Source organism: Procambarus clarkii, chromosome 33 (assembly GCF_040958095.1).
Source record: "Procambarus clarkii isolate CNS0578487 chromosome 33, FALCON_Pclarkii_2.0, whole genome shotgun sequence".
NCBI lineage: Eukaryota > Metazoa > Arthropoda > Malacostraca > Decapoda > Cambaridae > Procambarus > Procambarus clarkii.
Window position 1 is genome coordinate 33,122,590 of NC_091182.1, and position 25,297 is coordinate 33,147,886.

A 25,297-nucleotide genomic window follows, 5' to 3' on the forward strand; every position below is an offset into this window, starting at 1 on the left:
CACCTGTTGATTGACGGTTGAGAGGCGGGACTAAAGAGCCAGAGCTCAACCCCCGCAAGCACAAATAGGTGAGTACATACTGAAAACACATACACACACACACACATACACACACACATATATACATATATATATATATATATATATATATATATATATATATATATATAAAACTAACCTTCATGCTTGTTCCCATATATATATATATTATATATATATATATATATATATATATATATAGCTTATATATTTATACATATAAATATAATATAAATATTGTTTATTATATTATAATATATTATATTTATTATTATAATATAAACTACATGTTTATATGTTTATATAGTTTATATATATATAGTTTTTTGAAAGAACTGGGTTCTAGGCTCATTGAAACAACAAGGGACCCAAGAGCTGCCAGCTTTCTTTTCCAGCGCCTCAGCGTGGCGATACAGAGGGGAAATGCGCACTGCATCCAGGGTTCCTGCCGGCCATCTGAGGAGCTGGAGGAACTCGACAACCTATGATAACCATCTTTGTAACCTATATGTAACTCCTTTTTTGTAACAAAGTTCAAATAAAGCAAATATATATGTGTACATACAAAAGAATGGGGTGGTAGGAGAAGATAATATTAGTGTTCAGTGAGAAACCACAAGGTCTCCTCTGAATACTTTTTATTTTCTTCTCCGAGGCTATGGGTCCCCACATTGGCACCAGAGGTGGTACCCTCACAAAGTAAAAATATATATATATATATATATATATATATATATATATATATATATATATATATATATATATTTATATTTATATATATGTTTATATGTTACTGGTGCATATATGGTACAAAACGTATTAAATGTAATGATGAAGGAGTGAGTATAAGAGGAAGTCTTACCTCAGAGACGCATATAAATATTACACTTTTCTCGTTGTGTGTGACACTAACAGCCCTGAGGTCAGGCTCGTGACGCCTCACTGACCAGTGACTAAGAACATTGTACAATACACGAGTGAAACCAGTCTTAAAGTGCTAGGACTCCCGCCCTCAGCAAGCACAAAAGGAAACCTGTAGAGATGGAGCGGTGTTGACCAGGTGATGGGTTGATGGGGCCAGGAGGGGACACGTCAAGGGGCTGCACCTGTCAACCACACAAGAAGAGTTGAAGGGAAGGAGAACATACTAGAGACGTAAGATGTTTAGGGGAATTGACAGCGTGGAAGACAGGAAATATTTACGGTGAATAACAATACGACCAGCAGGTATGGACAATACGACCAGCAGGTATGGACAATACGACCAGCAGGTATGGATGTAAGGTGCAGACCAAGAGCAGTGGTAGAGAGTTGAGGGCCAAGGGTCCCACCTCGTCCAGCAGGGACAGACATCATCTCGCCACGAAATAAAAAATCAAATGCTATTAGGATCAGGTTAGGACTGTATGGCCAAGCCGACCAACAGCCAGCCGTCCAGGCGGGGTCCAAGAACACTAATGCGTGATCCCGAGACATAAATAGCTGAATATAGGACTCCATATAGGATATAGGACTGATATAGGACTCCATACAGAAATACACCAACATATACAAATACACAACAGTAATCCTCCAAAACCTCTGCCCTGGATGATCAGATTTCAATGTGGATATGGAGCAAGGGAGGCAGGGATAATGTCTAAGCATCATAACATCTGGGGACATCCCTTACAAACATGGGGCCAGATTCACGAAGCAGTTACGCAGGTACTTACGAACGTGTACATCTTTCCTCAATCTTTGACGGCTTTGGTTACATTTATTAAACAGTTTACAAGCATGAAAACTTGCCAATCAACTGTTGTTATTGTTATAAACAGCCTCCTGGTGCTTCGGAGCTCATTAACTGTTTAATAATTGTAAACAAAGCCGCCAAAGATTGAGAAAAGATGTACAGGTTCGTAAGTGCTTCCGTAACTGTTTCGTGAATCTGGTCCACAGTTGCCATGTTCAAGACAGGAGACAGGTACGAGGCTGTAAAGTACCGAGTCTTGTCTTACTAACTTACACTTCCAAAATGCTGAAGAAAATCGTCATAAAGACGGTGGAATATCTGGAGTCTCTTCATGGTCTTATGAAGGGGAAAGACTTTCTAAGCAACCTCGGTCGGCCGAGCAGGGAGCCGGTCGGCCGAGCGGACAGCACGCTGGATTTGTGATCCTGTGGTCCTGGGTTCGATCCCAGGCGCCGGCGAGAAAAAATGGGCAGAGTTTCTTTCACCCTATGCCCCTGTTACCTAGCAGTAAATTGGTACCTGGGTGTTAGTCAGCTGTCACGGGCTGCTTCCTGGGGGTGGAGGCCTGGTCGAGGACCGGGCCGCGGGGACACTAAAGCCCCGAAATCATCTCAAGATAACCTCATTGAGTTCCACTACCAGGTCGCCAAGATTCAATGTGTGTGTGGAGTGCATCTTCCTAGACTACCAAAACGCCTTAGATATAGTCCTCCACGAAAGATTGATGTATAAGTTAGAAATATTGATGTATAAGTTAGAAAGATTGATGTATAAGTTAGAAAGATTGATGTATAAGTTAGAAAGATTGATGTATAAGTTAGAAAGATTGATGTATAAGTTAGAAAGATTGATGTATAAGTTAGAAAGATTGATGTATAAGTTAGAAAGATTGATGTATAAGTTAGAAAGATTGATGTATAAGTTAGAAATATTGATGTGTAAGTTAGAAAGATTGATGTATAAGTTAGAAAGATTGATGTATACGTTAGAAAGATTGATGTATAAGTTAGAAAGATTGATGTATAAGTTAGAAAGATTGATGTATAAGTTAGAAAGATTGATGTATAAGTTAGAAAGGCAGGCTGAGGTAACTGGTATGACACTGGACTGGATTAAAGAATATCTAGTCATTGCGAAAGAGTGAAAATGGCAGGAAGAGAGGGATGTAGTGAGAATAGGGTTCAATATACTCTTGCGTCCGATATACTGTACCCCTTGCGTCTGATATACTGTACCCTTGCGTCTGATATGCTGTACCCTTGCGTCTGATTTACTGTACCCTTGCGTCTGATATACTGTACCCTTCTTTCTGATTAAATGTACCTTGTGATATACTGTACCGTTCCTTCTAGTACACTGTACCGTTCCTTGTGGTACACTGTACCGTTCCTTCTGCTACACTGTACCGTTCCTTCTAGTACACTGTACCGTTCCTTCCGGTACACTGTACCGCTCCTTCCGGTACACTGTACCGTTCCTTCTGGTACATTGTACCGTTCCTTCTAGTACACTGTACCGTTCCTTCTGGTACACTGTACCGCTCCTAGTACACTGTACCGTTCGTTCTAATACATTGAACTGTTGCTACTGATGTACTTCACATCTTCACATCTGTACTATGTGTACTCATGTACACATCTGTACTTCACATCTGTATTCTAAGTATCTACAGATAACATATGCTGGATGCTGTAATACTGTTCCCAATAAAAATGATTTAGTTATATTCTGGATTTTGTTTGAACAAAATTAACAATAAAACTAACACTATTAGGCTGTATTACATTCGTATAAATGATATACGCCATAATTTATTGATTTCTGTCATAACTTTTGGGTGTCCATTGGTGTGGTGGACGCCGGCGTCTGTTCTCTTCCCCCGGAAATAACAGTTTTCCACCGTAATGATACCCATAACGAGCCATTAATGCTGTTATTTATGTTAGTGAATACCGGGAACAAGCAAACCGGGGCCCCTGGCTTCCTCCGCCACCGGAACACAGCGACGGGCGCCCTGCTTGGCGGGATTTAGGCGCCAGATTCTCACCAATCACGGTCAGTTTCGGGGGGAAGCCCGAAACTCTCGGCCAATCGTGTGCCATTTGTGGTGAGTTCCGCCAATACTCTTTCCTCTTTCAAATCTTATTCTTTGGTAATGTTTAGCCGGACCAATTAGAGGGCGGCCAACGCAGGTACTGACCAGTCACAGTTCACCTGGTCAAAATGATTATAACGATCTTCGATTATATTTCACGTACTCATTCATTATTCAATTTTGTAATGATTTCGTACATTAAATGAGGCTGCATTCTGCAGAAAATAATCATCTTGTGCTATAGAACAGACAAATCTCTCGTCACGCACAGACTTAGGAGATAATTTAACAAGCAAAATAATAAATGAGTAGCCATCCAGACGCCGAGTTACTCACAAGGCTGGCCAATGGCCGCCTCCCCTAGGTCACGGCGCTGACCAATCAGCGCGCGCCATCTTCATCCACTCGAGTACTCGCCCAAAAGCAGAGGAAAGGTGAAAAATCAACAGACTCGGAAATGCCGTCCACTAGTGACTCACGAGTCACTCCTCTGGATAACCTCAGCCAGTGACTCACGAGTACTCAGAATAACTCCAGCCAGTGACTCACGAGTCACTCCTCAGGATAACCTCAGCCAGTGACTCACCAGTCATTCCTCAAGATAACCCTAGCCAGTGACTCACGAGTCACTCCTCAGGATAACCTGAGTCACTCCTCAGGATAACCTCAGCCAGTGACTCACCAGTCATTCCTCAAGATAACCCTAGCCAGTGACTCACGAGTCACTCCTAAGGATAACCCCAGCCAGTGATTCACGAGTCATTTCTCAGGATAATCCCAGCCAGTGACTCACCAGTCATTCCTCAAGATAACCCTAGCCAGTGACTCACGAGTCACTCCTCAGGATAACCTCAGCCAGTGACTCACGAGTCATTCCTCAGGATAACCCCAGCCAGTGACTCACGAGTCACTCCTCAGGATAACCTCAGCCAGTGACTCACGAGTCATTCCTCAGGATAACCCCAACCAGTGACTCACGAGTCATTCCTCAAGATAACCCCAGCCAGTGACTCACGAGTCACTCCTCAGGATAACCTCAGCCAGTGACTCACGAGTCATTCCTCAGGATAACCCCAGCCAGTGACTTACGAGTCACTCCTCAGGATAACCCCAACCAGTGACTCACGAGTCATTTCTCAAGATAACCCCAGCCAGTGACTCACGAGTCACTCCTCAGGATAACCCCAGCCAGTGACTCACGAGTCATTCCTCAGGATAACCCCAGCCAGTGACTCACGAGTCACTCCTCAGGATAACCTCAGCCAGTGACTCACGAGTCATTTCTCAAGATAACCCCAGCCAGTGACTCACGAGTCACTCCTCAGGATAACCCCAGCCAGTGACTCACGAGTCATTCCTCAAGATAACTCCAGCCAGTGACTCACGAGTCACTTCTCAGGATAACCCCAGCCAGTGACTCACGAGTCATTTCTCAGGATAATCCCAGCCAGTGACTCACCAGTCATTCCTCAAGATAACCCTAGCCAGTGACTCACGAGTCACTCCTCAGGATAACCTCAGCCAGTGACTCACGAGTCATTCCTCAGGATAACCCCAGCCAGTGACTCACGAGTCACTCCTCAGGATAACCTCAGCCAGTGACTCACGAGTCATTCCTCAGGATAACCCCAACCAGTGACTCACGAGTCATTCCTCAAGATAACCCCAGCCAGTGACTCACGAGTCACTCCTCAGGATAACCTCAGCCAGTGACTCACGAGTCATTCCTCAGGATAACCCCAGCCAGTGACTCACGAGTCACTCCTCAGGATAACCCCAACCAGTGACTCACGAGTCATTTCTCAAGATAACCCCAGCCAGTGACTCACGAGTCACTCCTCAGGATAACCCCAGCCAGTGACTCACGAGTCATTCCTCAAGATAACTCCAGCCAGTGACTCACGAGTCACTCCTCAGGATAACCCCAGCCAGTGACTCACGAGTCATTTCTCAGGAAAATCCCAGTCAGTGACTCACGAGTCACTCCTCAGGATAACCCCAGATAACAAGATAACCCCAAGATAACTCACAAGTCACTCATGAGGAGTGACTCCAGACACGTGGTAATGTCGTTTCCGTTACCACATTATTATTATTATTATTGAGAAAATCCGGAGCCGTGATAAGGATTCGAACCTATGCGGTGGGTAGACCCACGCACACGCCTTAGACAATCAGGCCACGACATGGTCAAAAGGATTGCAACCTGGAGGTCTACTGAACACATGAGGGTTTCCTGAAGTCCGGCTTCAGTGGAGGCCTGAAGAAACCCTCGTGTTTTCAGTAGAACTCCAGGTTGCAATCCTTTTGACCATGCCATGGCCTGATCATCTAAGGCGTGTGTGTGGGAACATCCACCGCAAATGGTTCGAATCCTCATCACAGCTCCTACGATTTTCTCATTGATGTAATCAGGTTAGTGTGATTTCTCCTTATAAGTGAAGCCTTGATGCCTCCAAGAAGCTGTGATGACTTGGGGACATTGCTGGGGCGAGGCTGGTCATGCATAGGTGTGTGTGTGTGTGTGTGTGTACTCACCTAGTTGTACTCACCTATTTGTGCTTACAGGATCGAGCATTGACTCTTGGATCCCGCCTTTCCAGCTATCAGTTGTTTACAGCAATGACTGATACCTAGTTTTAAAAGTATGAATAGTATTTGCTTCCACAACCTGTTCCCCAAGTGCATTCCATTTTTCCACTACTCTCACGCTAAAAGAAAACTTACTAACATCTCTGTGACTCATCTGAGTTTCCAGTTTCCACCCATGTCCCCTCGTTCTGTTATTATTACGTGTGAACATTTCATCTATTTCCACTTTGTCAATTCCCCTGAGTATTTTATATGTCCCTATCAACATCTCCTGTCTCCCTTCTTTTCTCTAGTGTCGTAAGGTTCAGTTCCTGCAGACGCTCTTCATATCACATCCCTCGTAACTTTGGGACAAGCCTCGTCGCAAACCTCTGAACCTTCTCCAGTTTCTTTATGTGTTTCTTCAGGTGGGGGCTCCATGATGGCGCGGCATACTCTTAAGACGGGTCTCACGTAGGCAGTGTAAAGCGCCCTAAAAGCCTCCTCATTTAGGTTTCTGAATGAAGTTCTAATTTTCGCCAGTGTAGAGTACGCTGCTGTCGTTATCCTATTTATATGTGCCTCAGGAGTTAGATTAGGTGTTACGTCCACCCCCAGGTCTCTTTCTCGAATCGTTACAAGTAGGCTGTTCCCCTTCATTGTGTACTGTCCCTTTGGTCTCCTGTCACCTGATCCTATTTCCATAACTTTACATTTGTGTGTGTGTGTGTGTGTGTGTGTGTGTGTGTGTGTGTGTGTGTGTGTGTGTGTGTGTGTGTGTGAGAGAGAGAGGGAAGGAGGTGTAGCGCCCCCCTCCTCCCCTTCCTCAGTGACTTCTGCGCCCTTCTCCGGTTAAGGACCGTGTTTGGGTGGGTGAGTCAGGGCGGAAGACCAGCTACCCAGATATAAATCTTGACATTCACTGGTCCTCGAGAGGAAAAAGCTGGTGGCCTCAGTGTAGGACTGTATATGGCGAGCCCCGGGTGCCATACTCGCCAAGACTGTTCTCACACCAGGGACAAAATAGAAGCCAATGTCGGCAATTCCATTTAATCAGTATTTTATTTGCCACCAATAAGCGTTGTGACGGATTGATGATGTTAGTGTATAGCACCCAGCTCTGGTGTACTCTACATTGGTATATATATATATATATATATATATATATATATATATATATATATATATATATATATATATATATATATATATATATATATATATATATATTAGACACAAGAGGTACAATGGGTTGTGAGAGTAAGTATTGTGTGTTAGTGATGCAGCTGTTCATTCTTGCAAAGCCGCTAACAGCCACAAAGTTTTGGGCTTTGCAAATCTGAAGGTGGTTTGCTCTCGCACACACACACACACACACATGCACGCACACATACACACGCCCACCCTAACCTACCACCCCATAGGAGCCAAAGCACAAATCCTTCCCTGCCCCTTGACAATGCCCACCATACTAACCAAATCCTCCCTCCCTACCCTGAGTACTCCCTGCCTCCTCATCCCCTGGTCTTCTTCCTGCCCCAAGCAGGCCCAGGCAAGATCTAAGTCCTACATCCCCTACCCCCTACCCGAGTCCAAACCCCTGTTAACTACACCACAGGAGGACCAGCCATCACCTCGAGCACTCCCTGCCCCGCCACCCCTAGGAATTCTTCCTGTCGCAAGCAGGCCTGGGCAATTTCTAGGCCCTCCCCCCCCCCCCCCCACCTCCCCCCCCCTGAACCCCAGGTAACTACCCCACAGGAGGATGAGCCAACCCAAGCAGTAATGCCCATGGAACGGCTTCCTGCACTAGTGGGGAGGGTGGGTGAAAATGGATATAGGAAAGTGAGCTTCGTTAGTAAGTGAAAGTGAGCATGAGAGAGAGAGAGAGTGAACAATGTAATGTACTCAAACATTTTTTTTTTATTATTAATTTCTACCACAGATGTGGCCACACATTTACAATGCTAACCAGCATATATATACATTTTCTTCTGTCCTCCATATACTCAAACATTGATGGGATTACCAACAAAGCAAGTGAACTGGTAGAAAGGGCACCGGAAGAAAACCCAGACGTAATAGGACTCACAGAAACAAAATTGTCAGGAGTCATAACAAACACTGTGTTTCTAAAGCACTACTATATAGTAAAGAAAGAGAGGTAAGGGAGAGGAGGAGCAGGAGTGGCTCTGCTGATAAGGAAGGACTGGAGATTTGAAGAGATGGCTGGGTTTATCCTGAGGAGTTTTTTTTCAACTTTTTTACACGGGTGGTACGCGAACAAGGGGACACAGGTGGAGACTGAGTACCCAAATGAGCCACAGGGACGTTAGAAAGAACGTCCCTGTGATCTCATTGTCAGAGTGGTTGACAAATGGAATGCATTAGGCGGTGATGTGGTGGAGGTTGACTCCATACACAGTTTCAAGTGTAGATATGATAGAGCCCAGTAGGTTCAGGAACCTGTACATCGGCTGATTGACGGGTGAGAGGCGGGACCAAAGAGCAGAGTTCAACCCCTGCAAGATAACTAGGTGAGTACAACTAGGCATCAGGTAAAAGAAACTTCCCATTTGTTTCTGCCTTGGCGGGGAATCGAACCCGGGCCCTTAAGATTACGACCTCCGAGCGCTGTGCATTCAACCGCGAGGCCCCTCCCTCCCTCCCACGCTTTGAAACTATTGACGGTTTTGGCATCCATCGTCTTCTTAACTTGCTCCAACCGTCCACGAACTGTGTGTGTGTGTGTGTTCACTTAATTGTACTTACCTAATTGTGCGTGCAAGGGTTGAGCTTAGGCTCTATAGTCCCAAACCGTTTCATGAAGTACTTCATCTCCCATTCTGTATCCTGTGTCTGGCCGCCTGTTTCCACCGCCTAGTTTCATTACTTTATATTTACCAGTTTATTACAGTTTAGGCCCAGAGCCTGCTGGACTGTCGTGTCTACACATACTGCTTTTCGCACGTTCACTTTTCTAACACTGAAGTAATTATTTATATAGTTTCTGAAGCAGATTTGGGTACTCAAGTTTCCTCCCTGTGTTTCCTTATTCGGGTACCACCAATACCAAATAAGCTGAAATTGCACTATTAAAACCGCGGAAAATTTTGTATATGGTAATCATGGCATCCCTAATTCTTCTGTCTCCCTAATATGAGTTTTAATTCAGTGGTTCTTAACACTCTGTGTCTCTCAGCTCCTGTACTAGTTTGACGACATACTTCTGAACTTTCTCCAGCTTTGGTTTGTTTTAATGGGATCAGGACATGTTACATAGGTGGTAATGAATGCTGAGAATGTTGGTCATGTCTCTCATTCACCTCTGGTAGTTATCTGTGCTACTGTTCCTGGTTCATGACCCACACTCTGGTAGTTATCTGTGCTACTGTTCCTGGTTCATGACCCACACCCTGGTAGTTATCTGTGCTACTGTTCCTGGTTCATGACCCACACCCTGGTAGTTATCTGTGCTACTGTTCCTGGTTCATGACCCACACCCTGGTAGTTATCTGTGCTACTGTTCCTGGTTCATGACCCACACCCTGGTAGTTATCTGTGCTACTGTTCCTGGTTCATGACCCACACCCTGGTAGTTATCTGTGCTACTGTTCCTGGTTCATGACCCACACCCTGGTAGTTATCTGTGCTACTGTTCCTGGTTCATGACCCACACCCTGGTAGTTATCTGTGCTACTGTTCCTGGTTCATGACCCACACTCTGGTAGTTATCTGTGCTACTGTTCCTGGTTCATGACCCACACTCTGGTAGTTATCTGTGCTACTGTTCCTGGTTCATGACCCACACTCTGGTAGTTATCTGTGCTACTGTTCCTGGTTCATGACCCACACTCTGGTAGTTATCTGTGCTACTGTTCCTGGTTCATGACCCACACTCTGGTAGTTATCTGTGCTACTGTTCCTGGTTTATGACCCACACTCTGGTAGTTATCTGTGCTACTGTTCCTGGTTCATGACCCACACCCTGGTAGTTATCTGTGCTACTGTTCCTGGTTCATGGCCCACACCCTGGTAGTTATCTGTGCTACTTAGTGTTCCAGGTTCCGGCTCCATCTAGACACTGTCAAACCTGGATGTACAGCGCCAGTTTCTATTTGTTTGGCCTTGGTACCCAAGCTGTGTGGTCCTCCCTACCTCTCACATGTTAAGCTGAGAATTAATAGCTTACCATAATGGCAGATCTGATGAGGTTAACCCACAGAGACGTCAATTGTATTGCAATATAAGTACCAGTGGGCCTCAGACTCGTCCACTCACTCACACTCCAGTGCATTTACAACACAATAAGCCCATTTACAAACCAATTTCTTTTTTACTTGTAAACAGTCTCGGTACATATTTTCTTACAGACTTGTTACTACTTAATGACCAATTAAATATAAGAAATTTACATTACGTTAATTCCGAGTCATTAACTTTTCTGCATTAATGGTTGTTAAAATACTTTTGGAAGGATTTCAATATCAGTTTTATTGATTGATTGTCCTGGAAGAAAGATTTAAGTGAGTCCTCAGGCTGGTGAGTGATCATACTGGTGAGTGATCATGCTGGTGAGTGATCATGCTGGTGAGTGATCATACTGGTGAGTGATCATGCTGGTGAGTGATCATACTGGTGAGTGATCATGCTGGTGAGTGATCATACTGGTGAGTGATCATGCTGGTGAGTGATCATACTGGTGAGTGATCATACTGATGAGTGATCATGCTGGTGAGTGATCATGCTGGTGAGTGATCATGCTGGTGAGTGATCATGCTGGTGAGTGATCATGCTGGTGAGTGATCATACTGGTGAGTGATCATACTGGTGAGTGATCATGCTGGTGAGTGATCATGCTGGTGAGTGATCATGCTGGTGAGTGATCATACTGGTGAGTGATCATGCTGGTGAGTGATCATGCTGGTGAGTGATCATGCTGGTGAGTGATCATGCTGGTGAGTGATCATACTGGTGAGTGATCATGCTGGTGAGTGATCATACTGGTGAGTGATCATGCTGGTGAGTGATCATGTTGGTGAGTGATCATGCTGGTGAGTGATCATGCTGATGAGTGATCATGCTGGTGAGTGATCATGCTGGTGAGTGATCATGCTGGTGAGTGATCATACTGGTGAGTGATCATGCTGGTGAGTGATCATGCTGGTGAGTGATCATGTTGGTGAGTGATCATGCTGATGAGTGATCATGCTGGTGAGTGATCATGCTGGTGAGTGATCATGCTGGTGAGTGATCATGCTGGTGAGTGATCATACTGGTGAGTGATCATGCTGGTGAGTGATCATACTGGTGAGTGATCATGCTGGTGAGTGATCATGCTGGTGAGTGATCATGCTGGTGAGTGATCATGCTGGTGAGTGATCATGCTGGTGAGTGATCATGCTGGTGAGTGATCATGCTGGTGAGTGATCATGCTGGTGAGTGATCATGCTGGTGAGTGATCATGCTGGTGACTGATCATACTGGTGAGTGATCATGCTGGTGAGTGATCATGCTAGTGAGTGATCATGTTGGTGAGTGATCATGCTGGTGAGTGATCATACTAGTGAGTAATCATGCTGGTGAGTGATCATGTTGGTGAGTGATCATGTTGGTGAGTGATCATGCTGGTGAGTGATCATGTTGGTGAGTGATCATGCTGGTGAGTGATCATGTTGGTGAGTGATCATGTTGGTGAGTGATCATGCTGGTGAGTGATCATGTTGGTGAGTGATCATGCTGGTGAGTGATCATACTGGTGAGTGATCATGCTGGTGAGTGATCATGCTGGTGAGTGATCATGCTGGTGAGTGATCATGTTGGTGAGTGATCATACTGGTGAGTGATCATGTTGGTGAGTGATCATGATGGTGAGTGATCATACTGGTGAGTGATCATACTGGTGAGTGATCATGTTGGTGAGTGATCATGCTGGTGAGTGATCATGTTGGTGAGTGATCATGCTGGTGAGTGATCATGTTGGTGAGTGATCATGCTGGTGAGTGATCATGTTGGTGAGTGATCATGCTGGTGAGTGATCATGCTGGTGAGTGATCATACTGGTGAGTGATCATACTGGTGAGTGATCATGCTGGTGAGTGATCATGTTGGTGAGTGATCATGCTGGTGAGTGATCATGCTGGTGAGTGATCATGCTGGTTAGTGATCATACTGGTGAGTGATCATGCTGGTTAGTGATCATACTGGTGAGTGATCATGCTGGTGAGTGATCATGATGGTGAGTGATCATACTGGTGAGTGATCATACTGGTGAGTGATCATGTTGGTGAGTGATCATGTTGGTGAGTGATCATGCTGGTGAGTGATCATGCTGGTGAGTGATCATACTGGTGAGTGATCATACTGGTGAGTGATCATGCTGGTGAGTGATCATGCTGGTGAGTGATCATACTGGTGAGTGATCATGCTGGTGAGTGATCATACTGGTGAGTGATCATGCTGGTGAGTGATCATGCTGGTGAGTGATCATGCTGGTTAGTGATCATACTGGTGAGTGATCATACTGGTGAGTGATCATGCTGGTGAGTGATCATGATGGTGAGTGATCATACTGGTGAGTGATCATACTGGTGAGTGATCATACTGGTGAGTGATCATACTGGTGAGTGATCATGTTGGTGAGTGATCATACCAGTGAGTGATCATACTGGTGAGTGATCATACTGGTGATCTGGACGCGTGATTCTGTGGTCCCGGGTTCGATCCCGGGCGCCGGTGAGAAACAATGGGCAGAGTTTCTTTCACCCTGATGCCCCTGTTACCTAGCAGTAAACAGGTACCTGGGTGTTAGTCAGCTGTCACGGGCTGCTTCCTGCGGGTGGAGGCCTGGTCGAGGACCGGGCCGCGGGGACACGAAGCCACGAAATCATCTCAAGATAACCTCAAGATAGGTGGGTATGAGGTGGGTATGGGGGTACAGGAGGAGGCTGGTGGGCACCCAAGGGCTTCGATGGTATTGACCTCAGAGGGGACTGCAAGCCGGCGCCTTGTCAAAGAGCCATCCCATTATTCCTATAATTTGTGAATGGTAACTGGTATCACTGTATTGAATGGTGACTGTGTATCACTGTCAACTTTTATTGGGTTTAGTGTAACATAAGCAGCACCATATTTAGCTTTATGGTAAAGTGCTCTGATGTTGGTGGCTTGACTGTGGTGGCTGTGGTGGCTGTGGTGGTTGTGGCGACTGTGGTAGCTGTGGTGACTGTGGTGATTGTGGTGACTGTGGTGGTTGTGGTGGCTGTGGCGACTGTGGTGGCTGTGGTGACTGTGGTGACTGTGGTGGTTGTGGTGACTGTGGTGACTGTGGTGACTGTGGTGGCTGTGGTGACTGTGGTGATTGTGGTGGTTGTGGTGACTGTGGTGACTGTGGTGGCTGTGGTGACTGTGGTGGCTGTGGTGACTGTGGTGACTGTGGTGATTGTGGTAACTGTGGTGACTGTGGTGGTTGTGGTGACTGTGGTGATTGTGGTGGTTGTGGCGACTGTGGTGACTGTGGTGACTGTGGTGGTTGTGGTGGCTGTGGTGACTGTGGTGGCTGTGGTGATTGTGGTGGTTGTGGTGGCTGTGGTGACTGTGGTGGTTGTGGTGACTGTGGTGGCTGTGGTGGCTGTGGTGATTGTGGTGACTGTGGTGGTTGTGGTGATTGTGGTGGTTGTGGTGACTGTGGTGACTGGTGACTGTGGTGGCTGTGGTGGCTGTGGTGACTGTGGTGACTGTGGTGACTGGTGGCTGTGGTGACTGTGGTGGCTGTGGTGACTGTGGTGGCTGTGGTGACTGTGGTGACTGGTGGCTGTGGTGACTGTGGTGACTGTGGTGGCTGTGGTGACTGTGGTGACTGTGGTGACTGTGGTGACTGGTGGCTGTGGTGACTGTGGTGGCTGTGGTGACTGTGGTGACTGGTGACTGTGGTGACTGTGGTGACTGGTGACTGTGGTGACTGGTGACTGGTGACTGTGGTGACTGGTGACTGTGGTGACTGGTGACTGTGGTGACTGGTGACTGTGGTGACTGGTGACTGTGGTGGCTGTGGTGGCTGTGGTGACTGTGGTGACTGGTGGCTGTGGTGGCTGTGGTGACTGTGGTGACTGTGGTGGCTGTGGTGACTGTGGTGGCTGTGGTGACTGTGGTGACTGGTGGCTGTGGTGACTGTGGTGACTGGTGGCTGTGGTGACTGTGGTGGCTGTGGTGGCTGTGGTGATTGTGGTGACTGTGGTGGTTGTGGTGGCTGTGGCGACTGTGGTGGCTGTGGTGACTGTGGTGACTGTGGTGGCTGTGGTGACTGTGGTGACTGTGGTGGTTGTGGTGACTGTGGTGGCTGTGGTGACTGTGGTGATTGTGGTGGTTGTGGTGGCTGTGGTGACTGTGGTGGCTGTGGGGACTGTGGTGGCTGTGGGGACTGTGGTGGCTGTGGGGACTGTGGTGGCTGTGGGGACTGTGGTGGCTGTTGTGACTGTGGTGACTGTGGTGGCTGTGGGGACTGTGGTGGCTGTGGGGACTGTGGTGACTGTGGTGACTGTGGTGACTGTGATGACTGTGGTGACTGGTGACTGTGGTGGCTGCGGTGATTGTGGTGACTGTGGTGACTGGTGGCTGTGGTGATTGTGGTGACTGTGGTGAATGTGGTGGCTGTGGTGACTGTGGTGACTGGTGACTGTGGTGACTGGTGACTGCGGTGATTGTGGTGACTGTGGGGACTGTGGTGACTGTGATGACTGTGGTGACTGTGGTGACTGTGATGACTGTGGTGACTGTGGTGGCTGTGGTGACTGTGGTGGTTGTGGTGGCTGTGGTGGCTGTGGTGGTTGTGGTGACTGTGGTGACTGTGGTGACTGTGGTGGTTGTGGTGGTTGTGGTGACTGTGGTGAATGGTGACTGTGGTGACTGGTGACTGTGGTGACTGTGGTGACTGTGGTGCCTGTGGTGGCTGTGGTGACTGTGGTGACTGGTGACTGGTGACTGTGGTGACTGTGGTGACTGGTGACTGTGGTGGCTGTGGTGGTTGTGGTGGCTGTGGTGACTGTGGGGACTGTGGTGACTGGTGATTGTGGTGGCTGGTGACTGTGGTGACTGTGGTGACTGGTGACTGTGGTGACTGTGGTGACTGGTGACTGTCGTGACTGGTGAATGGTGACTGTGGTGACTGGTGACTGTGGTGGCTGTGGTGACTGTGGTGGCTGTGGTGGCTGTGGTGACTGTGGTGACTGGTGATTGTGGTGACTGTGGTGGCTGGTGACTGTGGTGATTGTGGTGGCTGGTGGCTGTGGTGACTGTGGGGACTGTGGTGACTGGTGACTGTGGTGACTGGTGACTGTGGTGGCTGTGGTGACTGTGGTGGCTGTGGTGACTGTGGTGACTGTGGTGGCTGTGGTGACTGTGGTGACTGGTGGCTGTGGTGACTGGTGATTGTGGTGACTGTGGTGGCTGGTGGCTGTGGTGGCTGGTGACTGTGGGGACTGTGGTGACTGGTGACTGTGGTGACTGTGGTGGCTGTGGTGACTGTGGTGGCTGTGGTGACTGTGGTGGCTGTGTTGACTGTGGGGACTGTGGTGACTGTGGTGGCTGTGGGGACTGTGGTGGCTGTGGGGGCTGTGGTGACTGTGGTGACTGTGGTGACTGGTGACTGTGGGGACTGTGGTGACTGTGGTGACTGTGGTGACTGTGGGGACTGTGGGGACTGTGGTGACTGGTGACTGTGGGGACTGTGGTGACTGTGGTGGCTGTGTTGACTGTGGGGACTGTGGTGACTGTGGTGGCTGTGTTGACTGTGGGGACTGTGGTGACTGTGGTGGCTGTGGGGACTGTGGTGACGGGTGACTGTGGTGGCTGTGGTGACTGTGGTGACTGTGGTGGCTGTGGTGACTGGGGTGACTGGTGGCTGTGGTGACTGTTGACTGTGGGGACTGTGGTTTACTGTGGTGGCTGTGGGGACTGGTGACTGTGGTGACTGTGGTGACTGGTGACTGTGGTGGCTGTGGTGACTGTGGGGACTGTGATGACTGTGGTGACTGGTGACTGTGGTGACTGTGGTGGTTGTGGTGACTGGTGACTGTGGTGGTTGTGGTGACTGTGGTGGTTGTGGTGGCTGTGGTGACTGTGGTGGTTGTGGTGACTGTGGTGACTGTGGTGGAGGCTGGCAGAGCTGCTGTCTCTAATAGCTGTGGCGGCCGAGTTAGTCATGCATTACATTCCTTAACTTCCGCTCTCGCTGCTGCTGCTGCTGCTGTTGTTACTGCTGTTGCTGCTGCTGCTGCTGCTGCTGCTGCTGCTGCTGCTGCTGCTGCTGCTGCTGTTGTTGTTACTGCTGTTGCTGCTGCTGCTGCTGCTGTTGCTGCTGCTGCTGCTGCTGTTACTGCTGTTGCTGCTGCTGCTGCTGTTGTTACTACTGCTGCTGCTGTTACTGCTGCTGCTGTTTCTGCTGCTGCTGCTGTTACTGCTGCTGTTACTGCTGCTGCTGCTGTTACTGTTGCTGCTGTTGTTACTGCTGCTGCTGTTACTTCTGCTGCTGCTGTTACTACTGCTGCTGCTGCTGTTACTACTGCTGCTGCTGCTGTTACTGCTGCTGCTGCTGGTGGTACTGCTGCTGCTGCTATTACTTCTGCTCCTGCTGTTACTTCTGCTGCTGCTATTACTTCGCTGCTGCTGTTACGTCTGCTCCTGTTATTACTTCTGCTGCTGCTACTATTACTTCTGCTGCTGCTGCTACTTCTGCTGCTGCTGTTACTTCTGCTGCTGCTGCTACTTCTGCTGCTGCTGTTGGTTCTGCTGCTGTTACTGTGCTGATTTCAACCGCTCTTATTATATTTACATATAAAAAATTGGTGTGTGTGTGCTAGCAGAATTATCATATATACATATCTATCATATCTACATTGTAAACTGTGCATGGAGTCAGCCTCCACCACATTACTGCCTAGTGCATTCCACTTGTTATCTTCTCTGACACTGAACAAATTATTTCTAATGTTTCTGTGGTTCATTTGTTTCCACCTCTGTTCCCTTGTTCGTGTTACACCCATGCGAATAGTTTGTCTTTGCTGCATATTCCAGGGTTGGTCTGACATAAGTGGTATACAAATGGTCCTGAATGATTCCTTACACAAGTTTCTAAAGGCAGTTCTTATGTTGGCCAATCTAGGACATGCCGCTGATGATATTCTTTTGATGTGGGCCTCTGGGGACAGGTTCGGTGTGATATCAACCCCCAGATCTTTCTCTCTATTTGACTCTTGCAGGATTTCATCTCCCAGATGATACCTTGTGTTCAACCTCCTGCTCCCTTTACCTAATTTCATTACTTTACACTTTCCTGAGTTGAACTTCAGTAGCCATTTCTTGACCATTCCTCCAGTTTGTCCAGGTCGTCTTGTAGTCTCTATCTTCATCTGTATTGAGTCTTCTTATACTTTTTGCATCATCAGCAAACATTGAGAGGAATGAGTCTATACCCTCTGGAAGGTCGTTTACATATACTAGAAACAGGATGGGTCCAAGTACAGAGCCCTGTGGGACTCCACTGGTGACATCTCGCCACTCTGATGTCTCCCTCTCACAGTTACTCGCTGTTTCCTGTTGGTTAGATACTCCCTTATGCACTTGAACGCCTTACCTTTAACTCCTGCCTGTTTCTCCAACTTTTGTAACAGCCTTTTATTGGGTTCTGTGTCAAAGGCTTTCTACCAGTTCAAGAAAATGCAGTCTGTCCACCCTTCTCTTTCTAGCCTAATTTGTATCCCCTTTTTATAACATTCTATTAAACCTGTTAGGCACGATTTACCATCCCTGAACCCATGCTGGTGGTGTATTGTAAAGCTCTTTCCCTCCAGATGCTCTACGAGCCTTTTCCTCGCGATCTTTTCCATCACCTTGCATGGTATACAAGTTAGGGAAACTGGTCTGTAGTTCACTGCCTCTTGCCTGTCACCCTTTTTGTATATTGGGACCACATTAACTGTCTTCCAGCTTTCCGGTAGGTCTGTTTCCAGTGACTTGTTATACACCATAGAGAGTGGCACACATAGTGCTTCTGCACCTTCTTTTAGTATCCACAGTGAGATTCTGTCAGGCCCAACAATCTTTGTCACATTCAGCTCCAATAGATTCCTTTTGACCACAGTGAGCTCAAATTCCTCCAAGGTTGCTTGGTTCACCTCATTTAGTGTGGGGACTTCTTGTTCTATTGTGAAGACATCCTGGAATCTCATGTTGAGTTCTTCACACACTTCCTTGTCATTCTCTGTGTTTCTGTTCTCCCCTTTTCTCAGTTTCATCACTTATTTCTTCGCTGCTGTTTTCCTCCTGATTTGGCTGTGTAGCAGTTTTGGTTGAGTCTTGGCTTCACTCGCAATGTCAATTTCAAACTGTCTCTCTGCTTCTCTCCTCAATCTGAGGTATTCATTTCTGGCCCTCTGGTGTCTCTCCCTGCTCTCTGGTGTTCTGTTATTTCTGTAGTTTCTCCGTGTTCTTGTACTCAATTGCTTCGCTACTTTTCATGCCTGATTGAACCATTCTTCTGTTGCTTTTCGATTTTCTCCTTTTGGCCGGGATAAACCTGTCTGCAGCTTCCTGATACTTCTGGGTGACATAATCCATCATATCCTGTCCAGTCTTTTGTCTGAGTTCTGCTTCCCATGGTATTCCCATTAGGAAGTTCCTCATCTCGTCATATTTTCCTCTTCGGTAATTGTCTTTTTGTATTCACCTTGTTGTATTCACCTAGTGACAAATGACGGTATAGAGTCAGCCTCCACCACATCACTGCTTAATGCATTCCACCTGTTAACTACTCTGACACTGAAAAAGTTCTTTCTAGCGTCCCTGTGGCTCATGTGGGTACTCAGTTTCCACCTGTGTCCCCTTGTTCACGTACCACCCATGTTGAATAGTTTATCCTTGTCTACCCTGTCGATTCCCCTGAGGATTTTGTAGGTTGCGATTATGTCCCCCCTTACTCTTCTGTCTTCCAGTGTCTTGAGGTGCATTTCCCGCAGCCTTTCCTCATAACTCATGCCTCTTTGTTCTGGGACTAGCCTAGTGGCATACCTTTGGACTTTTTCCAGCTTCGTCTTGTGCTTGACAAGGTACGGACTCCATGCTGGGGCCGCATACTCCAAGATTGGTCTTACATATGTGGTATACAAGGTTCTGAATGATTGTGTGTGTGTGTGTGCGTATGTGTGTGTGTGTGTGTGTGTGTGTGTGTGTGTGTGTGTGTGTGTGTGTGTGTGTGTGTGTGTGTGTGTGTGTGTGTGTGTGTAATTACCTAAGTGTAATTACCTAAGTGTAGTTACAGGATGAGAGCTACGCTCGTGGTGTCCCGTCTTCCCAGCACTCTTTGTCATATAACAGGATTGTTATATAACAATTATTGTTACGTGTGTGTGTGTGTGTGTGTACTCACCTAGTTGTACTCACCTAGTTGTGTTTGCGGGGGTTGAGCTCTGGCTCTTTGGTCCCGCCTCTCAACCGTCAATCAACAGGTGTACAGATTCCTGAGCCTATCGGGTTCTATCATATCTACACTTGAAATTGTGTATGGAGTCAGCCTCCACCACATCACCCCCTAATGCATTCCATTTGTCAACCACTCTGACACTAAAAAAGTTCTTTCTAATATCTCTGTGGCTCATTTGGGCACTCAGTTTCCACCTGTGTCCCCTTGTGCATGTTCCCCTTGTGTTAAATAGACTGTCTTTATCTACCCTATCAATTCCCTTCAGAATCTTGAATGTGGTGATCATGTCCCCCCTAACCCTTCTGTCTTCCAGCTAAGTGAGGTTTAATTCCCGTAGTCTCTCCTCGTAGCTCATACCTCTCAGCTCGGGTGTCTGGTGGCAAACCTTTGGACCTTTTCCAGTTTAGTCTTATCCTTGACTAGATATGGATTCCATGCTGGGGCTGCATACTCCAGGATTGGCCTGACATATGTGGTATACAAAGTTCTGAATGATTCTTTACACAAGTTTCTGAATGCCGTTCGTATGTTGGCCAGCCTGGCATATGCCGCTGATGTTATCCGCTTGATATGTGCTGCAGGAGACAGGTCTGGGGTGATATCAACCCCCAAGTCTTTTTCCTTCTCTGACTCCTGAAGAATTTCCTCTCCCAGATGATACCTTGTATCTGGCCTCCTGCTCCCTACACCTATCTTCATTATATTACATTTGGTTGGGTTAAACTCTAACAACCATTTGTTCGACCATTCCTTCAGCTTGTCTAGGTTTTCTTGAAGCCTCAAACAGTCCTCTTCTGTTTTAATCCTCATAATTTTAGCATCGTCCGCAAACATGTGTGTGTGTGTGTGTACTCACCTATTTGTGCTTGCGGGGGTTGAGCTTTGGCTCTTTGGTCCCGCCTCTCAACTGTCAATCAACTGGTGTACAGATTCCTGAGCCTACTGGGCTCTATCATATCTACATTTAAAACTGTGTATGGAGTCAGCCTCCACCACATCACTGCCTAATGCATTCCATCCGTTAACTACTCTGACACTGAAAAAGTTCTTTCTAACGTCTCTGTGGCTCATGTGGGTACTCAGTTTCCACCTGTGTCCCCGTGTTCGCGTCCCACCAGTGTTGAATAGTTTATCCTTGTTTACCCGGTCGATTCCTCTGAGGATTTTGTAGGTTGTGATCATGTCTCCCCTTACTCTTCTGTCTTCCAGTGTCGTAAGGTTCATTTCCCGCAGCCTTTCCTCGTAACTCATGCCTCTTAGTTCTGGGACTAGTCTAGTGGCATACCTTTGGACTTTTTCCAGCTTCGTCTTGTGCTTGACAAGGTACGGGCTCCATGCTGGGGCCGCATACTCCAGGATTGGTCTTACATATGTGGTGTACAAGATTCTGAATGATTCCTTACACAGGTTCCTGAACGCTGTTCTGATGTTAGCCAGCCTCGCATATGCCGCAGACGTTATTCTTTTTATGTGGGCTTCAGGAGACAGGTTTGGTGTGATATCAACTCCTAGATCTTTCTCTCTGTTCGTTTCATTAAGTACTTCATCTCCAATTCTGTATCCTGTGTCTGGCCTCCTATTTCCACTGCCTAGTTTCATTACTTTGCATTTACTCGGGTTGAACTTCAACAGCCATTTGTTGGACCATTCACTCAGTCTGTCTAGGTCATCATCTTGTAGCCTCCTACTATCGTCCTCAGTTTCAATCCTCCTCATAATTTTTGCATCATCGGCAAACATTGATAGAAACGATTCTATACCCTCTGGAAGATCATTTACATATAACAGAAACAGTATAGGTCCAAGGACTGACCCCTGCGGGACTCCACTCGTAACGTCTCGCCAATCTGAGACCTCACCCCTCACACTGACTCGTTGTCTCCTGTTACTTAGGAACTCCTGTATCCAACGGAGTACCTTCCCTTTCACTCCAGCCTGCATCTCCAGTTTTTTCACTAGCCTCTTGTGTGGCACTGTGTCAAAGGCTTTCTGACAATCCAAAAATATGCAGTCTGCCCACCCTTCTCTTTCTTGCCTTATTTATTCTTGCCTTACACACACACGACGTCGTGTGTGTGTGTGTGTGTGTGTGTGTGTGTGTGTGTGTGTGTGTGTGTGTGTGTGTGTGTGTGTGTGTGTGTGTGTGTGTGTGTGTTCTCCTCGACGCTTGACCCGTGACCTCGTATGTGTCGGCGGAAGTTCTCCAGACGGCTGTGGTTGCCCCCTCTCCCCTCCCCTCCCTTCCAACCCCTTTTTGTCTCACCTTTTTTCATCTTTCCCTTCTGCCTTTTCCTCCACGCCCCTTCTTTTCCCTCTTCTCTATTCCTCCCTTCTCTATCATTCATCACCTTCTTCACATGTCTTTCATAACATGGCTGCTGACAGTGCTGCTGCTCCTGGTGTCAGCATAACATGGCTGCTGACAGTGCTGCTGCTCCTAGTGTCAGCATAACATGGCTGCTGACAGTGCTGCTGCTCCTAGTGTCAGCATAACATGGCTGCTGACAGTGCTGCTGCTCCTGGTGTCAGCATAGCATGGCTGCTGACAGTGCTGCTGCTCCTGGTGTCAGCATAACATGGCTGCTGACAGTGCTGCTGCTCCTGGTGTCAGCATAACATGGCTGCTGACAGTGCTGCTGCTCCTGGTGTCAGCATAACATGGCTGCTGACAGTGCTGCTGCTCCCAGTGTCAGCATAACATAGCTGCTGACAGTGCTGCTGCTCCCAGTGTCAGCATAACATGGCTGCTGACAGTGCTGCTGCTAGTGTCAGCATAACATGGCTGCTGACAGTACTGCTCCTAGTGTCAGCATAACATGGTTGCTGACAGTGCTGCTGCTAGTGTCAGCATAACATGGCTGCTGACAGTGCTGCTGCTAGTGTCAGCATAACATGGCTGCTGACAGTGCTGCTGCTCCTAGTGTCAGCATAACATAGCTGCTGACAGTGCTGCTGCTAGTGTCAGCATAACATAGCTGCTGACAGTGCTGCTGCTAGTGTCAGCATAACATGGCTGCTGACAGTGCTGCTGCTAGTGTCAGCATAACATAGCTGCTGACAGTGCTGCTGCTAGTGTCAGCATAACATAGCTGCTGACAGTGCTGCTGCTAGTGTCAGCATAACATAGCTGCTGACAGTACTGCTCCCAGTGTCAGCATAACATGGCTGCTGACAGTACTGCTGCTCCTGGTGTCAGCATAACATGGCTGCTGACAGTACTGCTGCTCGTGTGGGTTATCAAGATAACCCACAGGTTATCTCACACACAGATAACAGTTGATATTAACCCAAGGCCCCAGTCTTACCCATTACCCATCTGCCTAACAACCCTCCCTCATCCCCCCCCCCCACCTCCCCTCCCCCCACCTCCCCTCCCCCCCACCTCCCCCCCCCTCACTCTACCGGAAGTAAACATGCAGTTAATGCTTGCATCACACGACAAAGAAAATGGTCTTCGTGTTGTTAACTACAGAATGTTTCTTTAAGATTTAGCTACTCAGAACGAAATGTCCAAGTAGCACGGGCTACGGTGAGCCCGTAATTGAGTCCCGTTATTCACGATAACGTTGTTACTGTGATATTTGGGTCAAAGTTTTAATTGGAAGTGGGGATTCCTCCTTTTTCCCTGTTTCTTTTTCGCTTCTGTTTTAGTGCCTTGGTTGGCTGCTGTGTGATTGATCAACCAGGGATGGGGGTGATAGGCTTAAGTAGCACCGCACTGTCTTCTCCAATCACAGCGGTGGTGAGGGGGGGAGGGGGAGGGGTGGAGCTTGCCTAATAGTCCATTCACCTAGGCTGTATGGGTCTCGAACCCTGGACCCCATGCGTGTGAAGCCGTTGCTCAATCAACCTAACACCCTTATTAGGTGTTACCTAATAGTGCTTACCTAACAGAGTCTACGGGAAGTGAGTTCTAGCTCTGTACTCACCTAGTTGTGCTTGCAGGGGTTGAGCTCTGGCTGTTTGGTTCCGCCTCTCAACCGTCAATCAACAGGTGTACAGGTTCCTGAGCCTACTGGGCTCTATCATATCTACACTTGAAACTGTATATGGAGTCAGCCTCCACCACATCACTTCCTAATGCATTCCATCTGTTAACTACTCTGACACTGAAAAAGTTCTTTCTAATGTCCCTTTGGCTCATTTGGATACTCAGCTTCACCTGTGTCCCCTTGTTCGTGTACCACTCGTATTAAATAATCCATCCTTGTCTACCCTGTCAATTCCCCTGAGAATCTTGTATGTTGTGATCATGTCTCCTTGAGCTCTTCTGTCTTCCAGCGACGTGAGGTGCAGTTCCCTCAGCCTTACCTCGTAACTCATGCCTCTTAGTTCTGGCCTTGTGGAATACCTCTGAACTTTTTCCAGCTTCGTATCTTGATAAGGTACGGGCTCCATGCTGGGGCTGCATACTCCAGGATTGGTCTTACATATGTGGTATACAAGGTTCTGAAAGATTCCTTACACAAGTTTCTGAAGGCTGTTGTGTGTACCTCAGTGGGCTGTACCTGTTGCTTTTGCAATTGATGTACTGTTGCCGTTCGCTTAGATACTGGCGTAAAGTTGTGGACGGAGGTGGCTTCTCTTATCTTGAGATGATTTCGGGGCTTTAGTGTCCCCGCGGCCCGGTCCTCGACCAGGCCTCCACCCCCAGGAAGCAGCCCGTGACAGCTGACTAACTCCCAGGTACCTATTTACTGCTAGGTAACAGGGGCATTCAGGGTGAAAGAAACTTTGCCCATTTGTTTCTGCCTCGTGCGGGAATCGAACCCGCGCCACAGAATTACGAGTCCTGCGCGCAATCCACCAGGCTACGAGGCCCCTTAGGCTTCCACACCTTCTTACAGCGCCTTCCACATGTTGACCAGCCGTACAGGGCGTGAGTGTTTCCTAACGTTCCTTCGGCACGTTAGTGTTACCAGCGCCCTCCTGTGCCCTCCTGTACTGTTTCTCTCACCTTGAAGAGTCTGTCTTTGTCCATCCTATCTATTCCCTCTCGGTATCTAGTATGTTGTGATCATGTCACCTCTGTTCCTTCTATTCTCCAGGGTTGTAAGATTTAGTTCTAATATGTCCATCCACTTGGGCTGGACGGTAGAGCGACGGTCTCGCTTGATGCAGGTCGGCGTTCAATCCCCGACCGTCCAGGTGGTTGGGCACCATTTCTTCCCCTCGTCCTATCCTAAATCCTTATCCCGATCCCTTCCCAGTGCTATATAGTCGTAAGGGCTTGGTGCTTTTCCCTGATAATTCCCTTACTTTCCGTTATTGATTCGTGAGTTGCTTTTCCCCCTTATGGTGAGAGTCGGCGGCTGAGCGCACAGAACACTGGACACGTGATCCTCTGGTCCCGGGTTCGATCCCGGACGCCGGCGAGAAACAA